This window comes from Pteropus vampyrus, unplaced genomic scaffold, assembly GCF_000151845.1.
Source record: "Pteropus vampyrus isolate Shadow unplaced genomic scaffold, Pvam_2.0 Scaffold76, whole genome shotgun sequence".
In the NCBI taxonomy this organism is placed as follows: domain Eukaryota; kingdom Metazoa; phylum Chordata; class Mammalia; order Chiroptera; family Pteropodidae; genus Pteropus; species Pteropus vampyrus.
This window is the reverse complement of record NW_011888857.1, coordinates 2,894,692-2,904,341: the sequence shown is the minus strand read 5'-3', so window position 1 is coordinate 2,904,341 and position 9,650 is coordinate 2,894,692. Positions and strand designations below refer to the sequence as shown.

The window sequence follows — 9,650 nt, the reverse complement described above, 5'->3', positions numbered from 1 at the left end:
AAAAAGTGAAGTTACACAGTAGTGAAGCTAGAATTCGGACCCAGGTCCTTTGTCCTTGTCCTGGAAGAACATACTAAGCCAGTAGCTCTTCCAAGCAAGTTCTGCTTAGAGTAACTTCATGGTTGCTTCCTAGACCAGAAAATGAGCAGAGAATTTTTATCACTTTAAAGATTCATCACTCAGGATTTCCCTTTATTTGTTTCATTAAGTCATTCCTCAGCTAGTGTTAGTGTTTGGCCAGTTTAGCAGTCTCTCAGCCTCACTGTGTTTGTGGACAGGTCAACCAACAGAATAATTTTCATCCAACAAGCTCCAATTGAACTTGTTTCCCCGGATCATTAAGCACATTGGCATTTACATTTACAATCATTTTCTGCCTTGTTAGTTTCCATCTACTTCATTCACAAATTAATAAGAACATAAAGAGGACTCAGTTAATGCCTCTTCGCACACCACCACCAGCCTTCTTGGTGGCAGATAGTGAAGATTTGATGTTAAAAGAGAAAGCCTGGAAACAAGCTAAACTCAGAATGGAATCAAGATTCATTCATCTTTTGGGACTTGGAAACTATGCCAATAGGAATAAATCCCTGGTTTTGTAATACCAAATTTGCTTTAGACATTGTCAACATGCCCTATCCAGAGCCCTTTCACCTGAGGGTCTCATCCTCAGCACTATTGACATTTGGAGCTGGAAAATTGTTGTGGGGCCTGCCGTGTGCATTGCAGGCTGTTTAGCAGCATCCTTGTCCTCTATCACTTGATGTCAGGGGTATCCCCATCTTCTCCCTACGCCTGTGGTGACAGTTGTCAAAAAAGTCTCAGACATATCTAAATGTCTCTTTGGGAAGCAAAATACCTCTATTGAGAATGACTGCTCTGTCTTCATCAACACTTACCCCTCTGTGCTATTCTCCTAGACTTCTGAAAGTAACACCACGAGTCTTAAAGATCACATTCTCTCATTTCACTGTTAAAAGAACTAAAACCTTAGAAGAGGAAGTTAGTTGCTTAAAGGTGCAATATTTGATGTGTGCCAAGATCTTTTACATATACTAAGGGGATCCTCATGGGATAATCCCCACTATTCTTAATTTATAAATGAAGAACTGAGAACCAGAACTTGCCCCCAAAGTCACAACTACTAAGTTGCCTTGCTAAGACTCATATATGAGAAACTCAAGGTTTAACCCAATACAGATATCCCTCAATATTTTTTAAATTCACTATAAAGACTTGAAAAAGTTTTTATTGCATATTTACTATCTGAAATGAAAATCAGCTCTAATGGATTCACATAGTCACAGAAAAAAAATATTTTAGTTGCCCTCAAGTTCAGGCAAGAGGATATTGAGTCTTCTTTAATTATAACACAGCTGTTTTCCAGTGGGTATTATCTCCTGCTCTGTTGTTTAACATGTTTTTTGTAACCATCTTCTCCACCTTTTTTCTTAAGATTTAACTCTTCATGGGTACCAAGTGTTTCCTTCTGCCAGGTCTGGGGACACTATCGAAAGGTTTCAATTTATATAGTACCTTAAGATCTTTAATATTATCTCATTGTTTGTTTGCTTAAACATTCCTTAATTCCTTAAACATTCTTGAAGTGTAGAAGGAAAAAATCTCAATATATATCTGGTACTCTATAGTATTGCAACTTACTACATAGATATATGAGTTCTTTAAGTGTTAATAATTTGATAACTGGCCATTTAAATACTGTATCTTATGCTGAATTCCTGCTTAAAAGTGTTTTAATACTGTTTGGAGAACTTATTTAGGGTTTTTGGATGGATTGGGAGCACTATTATTTTCCCATTTGTAATGGGAAAATTTAATAACCAAGACATTTACAAGAGTACATTAGAAACGGTAAAATGGAATCCCTCTAATCCTTTTCTAAAAGCATCCAGGATCCATATACTTTTCAGTTTCTCAATAACCTCCTTTTCCTGAAAATTTGCTTGTTAATAACCTATTCTCTGACCTTGAACTTACCGCCAATGAAAATGTATGTGGAAGTTTTAAATTATAGATCTAAATCCTCCGATTGTCCTCTCATCAAGACTGGGGTCTCTATTTTCTCTCCTTGAATCTGGGTGGGCTTGTGACTATTTGGCTGATAGATTTGGCAGATGTGATGCCATATGACTTCTGAGGCTAAGTTATAGGCCATGTAGCTTCTGCCTTTTTATCTTAGAAGGCCCATTTCTGAACATTTCCTCTCAAGGTGTTTTATCTGATAACCCAATGTCCATGTTATGAGAAGCACAAGCCACATGAGGTCATGCGTAGTTGTACTGATCAACAAATTACCTAGCTGAGACCAGCCTTGGGTAATCATAGCACAGGGGCTTAAAGACATGTAAGTAAAGAAGCCAGTTGGACACAGATCTTCCAGCCCCCGATATTTCAATTCATAGCTATATTAGTCACCTCCAGCCTTTAGACTGTGTAACTCATGTCTCAAACAATATGGAACAGAGATAAAATATCCCCACTTTGCCTAATCTAGATTCAGGACCATAGAGACTATGAATATAATAAAATGGGATGATTTTATGCCACTAAGTTTTTGAGTGTTTCGTTATTAGCAATAGATAATGGGGACATTGCATATATCCTGGTCCATTCCCTCTAGGTCCTTTTTCAAACAATTAATAATGGAAACCACTTGGAATAATCAGGAAATCTCATTAGTTCTAACTTAGTTAAAATACGAGAAAACTTTTTAAAATTTTTTTGCAAAAGATTTCTGGCCAACCATATAGAAAATAACTTGGTCATGAGAGAATTCATGTCAGGCCACTTTTCCAAGTAGACCTAGTCACTCCATGTAGAAGTTTTCAAGGTGATAGGGGAAAATGGGAAAGTAAATTCTAAGAGATATGAATAAAGGACAAATAAGAATATAAGTAGAGAGAAATGTTTTGACATTAACAAAGAAACTAAAAACTTTCTCTTGCAAGTCTGACCTGAACAAGTGAAACTGACTTTTGTAATCAAGGTGCAGTTAGGTTTGAATTGTATTTTCAAACTATGCTCTACAAAATAATATTTCCCATTATGTAGACATAAATTAATATACATTTGTGCATACAGTAATGGTTAAATGTTTGTCTAGATGTTGCTCTGAAGATATTGTTGATGTGATTAAAATATACAATTAGTTTAAGTAGAGAATATTCTCAATAATGTGGGTGGGTCTCATCCAATAAGTTGAAGGCCTTAAAAGCAAAAACTAGTTTCCTAAATTAAAAGGAAATCGGTGTAAAGATTATAACATAGAAATACTGCATCTGTATACACACATACATACACGTATACACACACACACATTTTATTGCTCTGGAGAACCCTGATTGAAACACACATTGAACTACACACACACACACATACACACACACACACACACACATATTATACATACACATGGACATGCAAATATAAGCTCTAAATTTTGAAAACATTAGTATATCTCAACATTTATAACATAGGAATACCTCCGAAACTTATTATGCATGTCACCATATTTCACTGTGTACACACTGTTTCTCAAACTTATTTTATCATACAACCCTTTCATTACAAAGCACTTTGTGAAACTTGTGTTATATGAAAACCATTTTGAAAAATTCTGGATTAGCAACTAGAGGGAAGCAGAGAAAGTTTGGAGTACCTACCAGGGAAAGTGAATGAGGTAAGTCAGATGCTTTTTAAAAAGCACTGATGTCCCAGATATTTTATGGAGCACAAATATTGTGCAGTCAGTTGGCCTACTTTATGATTTTCTTCATGGATAAAGTAGATGGTGGAATTTATACACTTGGTATTAGAAAAGGTGCAAAAGAAAATCAAGAGGATATGTAACCCTAACTTATTTTTAAATTATATTTATAAGGCAATTAGACTGAGGAAATTTTTCTAACTACTCAGGCTATTTACCTAAGCAAGAAAGCTGGCAATCATTACTAAACTTCTCCTTCAATACCTTATATCAGAAGAATGCAAAAGCAGATAATTATACCTCGTAATTTCTTTTAAATCAGTATCCTTTCCTCAATCCATTTTGCCTTAAATGGGTCCCATCATCTCAAGCTATATTTATTTACTAGCCTAATAGACTTGCTTTAGTTCAGTCACCAAAGGATTCTCCTTGCTATAACCAGAACATATATAACTAGAACATAAATATGATCTTATTACTCTGAGACTTAAAACCCATTACTTTCATAACATTCAAATTCAGAAAGGCTATGGCTTACTAATAGCTACATGATGTCACCCTGCCCGATCCTCATTCCCTCCTCCTTCACCGTATCTGCACATTAGTCATAAATCCAAACACACCAAATGGAATATAGTTTTCCTACTCAGGATAAGAAGTCTTCATGTCTTCATGTCTTATGTATGGTTTTCCTATTGCTTGGGACACTATCCACTGAGCCATTGAGATACAAAGCCATGTCTAAAAACTATACTCACAGTTATATAAGTGAATAGAAAATAAACCTAGGAAATTGGAAACCTTTGTAGTCACTTCTTTTAGGAGACAGGGGATTAGAAATTTATTTCCAGGTTAAAAACACATAAGAATATGCAATACTTGTGGAGCACCTGCAATGTTCAATTAACTGAGGTCAGTCGTTAATAAGTAATGCTGCATCTCCATTGGCTCCTTTATTGTTTCAATATTACATTTTAAGATGTATGTTAATATATTATGAAGCTGGATAACATAGTGTACAATTACTGCAATTATAATAATCACATGAATATTTATGATGAAAAAAGTGACAAATGTGTTATATTAACAAATAATTATGTCTTAAACAGCTAAACATATAAACCTTTTTGCTATCCAACTAGTTCTTTTTGAAAAACATTTTCTTGTAATATGAATTCTTTATTTAGAAATTTAAAAAAACATGCACTTAAAGAAGAAATGTTTTAAAAATTTTATCTGTATATGTATTATTGAAAAATAGCCATTACTAATATTTTGTTTTGGCTTAATCGCTTTATCACGTTCTTTATGCAAATATCATCTTTTGTAGTAACAAAACTGGATTAAATGGTAATATTATCTAACAAACTTTTCTGGAATAAGATATACCATGTTTATCTTTTCATATTATCACATATTTTTCATGGAATAATCTTCAAAGGCCTCATAATGTTGCATGATATGAAACTACTATAATTTAAATAATTAATTTCTATGACTGGACGTCAAGTTTCTTTTCATTGTTTCATTATTATAAGATTAAACTATAATAAGATTCTGATAGCTATGTCTTTGTAAACCGAAAGGTCCCTTTCTGCTTTAATATTGATTCCTAGAGGAGGAATTGCTGAGTCAAGGGGTGCAAGTGCAAACACACTATGTATTGCCACATTTTTCTTCAGAAATATGCTGTAACAATTTTCATTCCCATCAGCAAAGTAGGAGTCTGCGCATTTTCTACACCGTTTCCAGATTTAGCTGTTTAACCATTTCTAAAATTATTATTTAAGAGTTTTTTAGACTTTTATTTCTCTAAGACCTTGTCTTTGCTATCCTGGTTTTCTTTTCTTTAAATAAAATAAACTTCAATATGGAAAACATAAATAGTAAGAAACAGCTCACCTCCCAATAAGCCTAGAAGACGGGAGCAATGCAGGGAGGAGGGGATCTTGCAAAATTTATAGGAAGGAAATAACCACAAAAAGATGTTAGAATTTAGCTGAGTGGTTTTATAATGTTCATAACTGTCATTTTTTAGCCAGTTAGATAGTATGGAAAAACAGGGAACTGTGTGTGGGTGGTTGTATGTGTGTGTGTGCGTGTGTGTGTGTGTTGTGTGTGTGTGGTATGTATATATATTTTAAATTTTAGTTAGCTTAAATTACCCTTGTTAGATCAGAATTAGGTCCACAATGAAATGCTAAAAGAAATGCTATAAGATATTATGATGGAAAAATGAGAAAGTTCTATGTTCATGTTGGACTAATAATAGTTAAGTGGATGAAACACTTAAAAAAAAAAGGAGTACATTGAATTATCCGATTGTAAAAAATTAGTGACAGAAATAATGATACATCTACACAGGCTTGTACGCAGGATCTATTTAGCTAAGCAAGCTGGCATTAATATTCAGCTGACATTGGGGAGGGGACAACAGCAACAAAAACCTCACCATTATGCACAGAGGGTTGTAAAGCACAAGACTGTACATATGTCTATTTTTACACTCATACTCCCTCATTTTACACATTCTCACTATACTCACATTAATTCTACCAGGCAGCCTTTACATTTACATTTCAGTTTTCTCTAGGTCACTGTAAAGGAGCCTTTTTTATTGAACAAGTATAATTATGACATTCAAATCTTATTCCTGTCTTCATTTTCTTCCCAAGAAAATATGATTGTTTCATTTCAACAAAGCCATGTGTGTGAAATGAAGAATGAACTATGGAATTTTCTATACTCAGAAAATAAATATTACATATAAGCTTTTTCCTCTCCTTGGGAGTTGCCCAGAGCTAGGCAGAGCACCTACCCTGCCTGATCAGCTCCGGGTAGTGCTTGTCAGTGGAGTAAAAGCAAGATATTTAATTATTTTAAAAAAGATAGAGTAGCAGCTTAGGATAAAAAGGAAATATTATTAGCCGAGAAGGCAGTACTCCTCCTCCAGCAAAAGCTGGGCACCCTAATGAAAATATAAATAAATGAATTAGGTAAGAAATGCCAGCAGGCCTGAAAGGGCACTGTCATGTGACTGTCCAGCATTTATTTAGAGAAGTATAATCTTTTCTAACAAAATGAGTGGTAAGGGTAAAGGGACTGAGATTAGTGGGAAGAGAAACTGAGTCAAGACAAAGCCTTAGGTTCTTTAAACAGGTGATCTTTCCCACGTGTGTGTTCTAAGGTGAGTTCTCATGGCCTTTCCCTTGTGGGACCTGGGCTGGAGGGTGACGAGAGAGACAGACGGCTTGCTCAAAATTCACAGGGAAGAAATACGCTCCCTGGTTTCACATTAATTAGCAGGTGGTAATTTTCATGACTAGGTAGGAGTGTAACTGCTTTTTCCCCTTTCTTTTTTTATTTTTAACCCTTTAAATACACTACCCAGCATCCTAGCAATTGCCAAATCTGTTTGTGCATATGCCTGTGCATGCACATGTGTGCGTGCGTGTGTGTGTGTGTGTGTGATTTGCCAGCATATGAATGCTCTGACAATGACATCGTATTGACCATATTCTCCCCCATGAGCTATATGCACAGAGAAGACTAATTAAGCAGAAACCTGATTTTTATAAATAATCTCTTTTTCCTTTTGCAAAGCAGGGGTTGTTTAGAGTTGCTTTGTGATCACACATTTGTAGCTTTATTCCTCAGATTGTAATGCTGAAACCAGGCTGTCATTAACACTTGCACTCTCTTATTCCAAAGAAGCATTTTAATTAAAAGGCCATTGGTGGCAATGGTGGGGTGGGTTGGGGCGGAGAGAGTAGATTTTAGAATGTCAAGGTATCCCATAGTCATAAACACATCGTGCTATTTAAGTTATATCTTTACCCGCTGCAGTTGGCAACTATCAGAATGCAGAGGAAGCCAGAAGGGGGATAAAAAAAAACGACATCTTTTAAAAAGAGTGAAGGGATTGATTTTTTACATCAGTCACTTGAATGAGTGATTCTCTCCAGGGGGTGCAGGGAGGAGGCTTCTCTCTAAATGCTAGGAGTGTCTATGGATTTGAATAATGGATTAGGAAGTGCACAAACATCACGATTTTCAGATTTCTCCTGCTGAATCAGGACAGCTTGTCCAAAGCTTCAGGAAGAAAGCTATTCTTTACCTTGGAAACACTGCGACAGGGGGCCCAAATAATGACATTGCAATAGGGAGCAAGTCTCTAAAGACCAGTGTCATATGAGGCTGAGCTAAAATGATCAGAGGCAGTTAGCTATAGGTGGGTGGGCCTCTGAGCACTTTTCTGCTTGTCATTTTCTCTCCGTTAGGGCGGGTGTGTGTGGAGGCAAGGGACTGTAAATTCAGAATGCTTTAGGGAGAGCAGGTTGTGGAGGTTGGGGCGGAGGAGGGATTCTAGTTATTTTCTGACTAGTATCTTTGATGGCACTGTCCCTAGAGACCACCGTGCTGCCAGCCTGTTACTCATCCCCGGAGTGAATATTACTTTAGGAGAGGTCCCCATTTATGTGGCATCTGTATTGAAGCCTAAGAATCATTTCTAAAAAGAAGAATAATGCTGTTCAAACTATAAGAATTGGAAATTATGTTAAAATCCACCCCTGGATCTTAGGAAAAGATTACATATTAAAAGTATGCTACAGGAGCTAACGTAAACAATCCAGGCCTTCAGCACTTTCTCTGAAAGGGAAAAAAAGGGTTTTACATTTGAGGGATTATGGGAAAAGCTGTGGGGAAGGGTCGGCCTGCTGACAGGAAGAGGATAAGACATTGAGTGGGAGGGGAAGCATAACCAAGTCATTTTTCTGGTCAGTGAACACTACCAAACAATTACGAGGATGGAAGCAGACATCTCTCATCTTCTTCAAAACAAAAAACTGAGTGAGCAGCCATATGTGAGGCTATGTAAACAGGACACTTCTGATCCCAGGAGTTAACAAAGACAGTGCCAAAAAAATGAGTCACTCAAGCATTGCCAAGGCCGAGGTTGGGGCTGAGTCATATGCGAATAAAATGTAACCTCACGTCCCTGCCTTCTTGTCCAGCTTCCCTGGATGGTGCAGGTGAAATGGACTTTTAGCTGCACCTCCTATGAACATTGGCTGTGTAGGTAAATAAGCCAGAAAATTCAGGATTTTTTAAAAGGATTTTCTTAAAAGTAATTTTTCCCACTGAATTAGCCAAGTCAGCCACTCAGGCCTTCTTTTCTTTCTCCAGAGCTAACCAGGCTGGTGTCTAGATTGGGAGAAACTGTACCCAAGTCCAGAGAAAGCACACTCCAAGGAGTCCTCGGTAATTACTGAATGGAATTATCCACATGCCCATCTGGCCAAATCACCACTATCAGGTGAGTAACAATCTGTGTACACAGCACACCTTTCCTCTGCCTCCTGAAGCAAGTCCTTGGATCCCTGAAGAGCTCTCTTCAATCTCTGACCACGACATTTAATGCTGGCTTAGTCAGCCAACGTGTCTAAGACAAGTCATTGACTATGACACAGTCACTGCCCTGAAAGAATTAATTGTCTTTTGGTAAGATAAATTAAGTAAACATATAACTTTCAAACATAGCAACAAAATAAAAGTGTTTATGAGAGAGAATCAAGGTGAGTATATAGACATAGATTTAGGCATCTCAAGGATAGCTTTTTAAAATATAGATCTATATTGTTGGTCATATTGTATAGGCCTCCAGTCACAAGATGAATAAGTTTTAGGGAGCTAATGTGCACAATAGTGATTATAATTAATAATGATGTATACTTGGAAGTTGCTCAAAGAATAGATCTTAAATTTTGTCAACACAAGAGTTGATTATATGACCTTATAGAGGTGTTTGATAACATTACACTGGTAATCATTATAAACAAGTATATAACATGTTAATTTGATACACTTATATATTACATATTACAAATTAACATATTATATACCTTCAACTTACCAATGCTTA

The 9,650-nt window shown here is 36.3% G+C and overlaps 1 long non-coding RNA gene across 1 annotated transcript in view; it reads left to right on the top strand.

Moving 5' to 3' along the window:
• Positions 1–8,646: 8,646 nt before the first annotated feature.
• Positions 8,647–9,650, top strand: part of LOC105293716 — a 38,188-nt gene continuing 37,184 nt past the window's right edge. Inside the window, exons 1-2 of the long non-coding RNA XR_896005.2 lie at positions 8,647–8,807; positions 8,915–9,044. This is a non-coding gene — a long non-coding RNA (uncharacterized LOC105293716). The remainder of the gene's footprint in view (positions 8,808–8,914; positions 9,045–9,650) is intronic.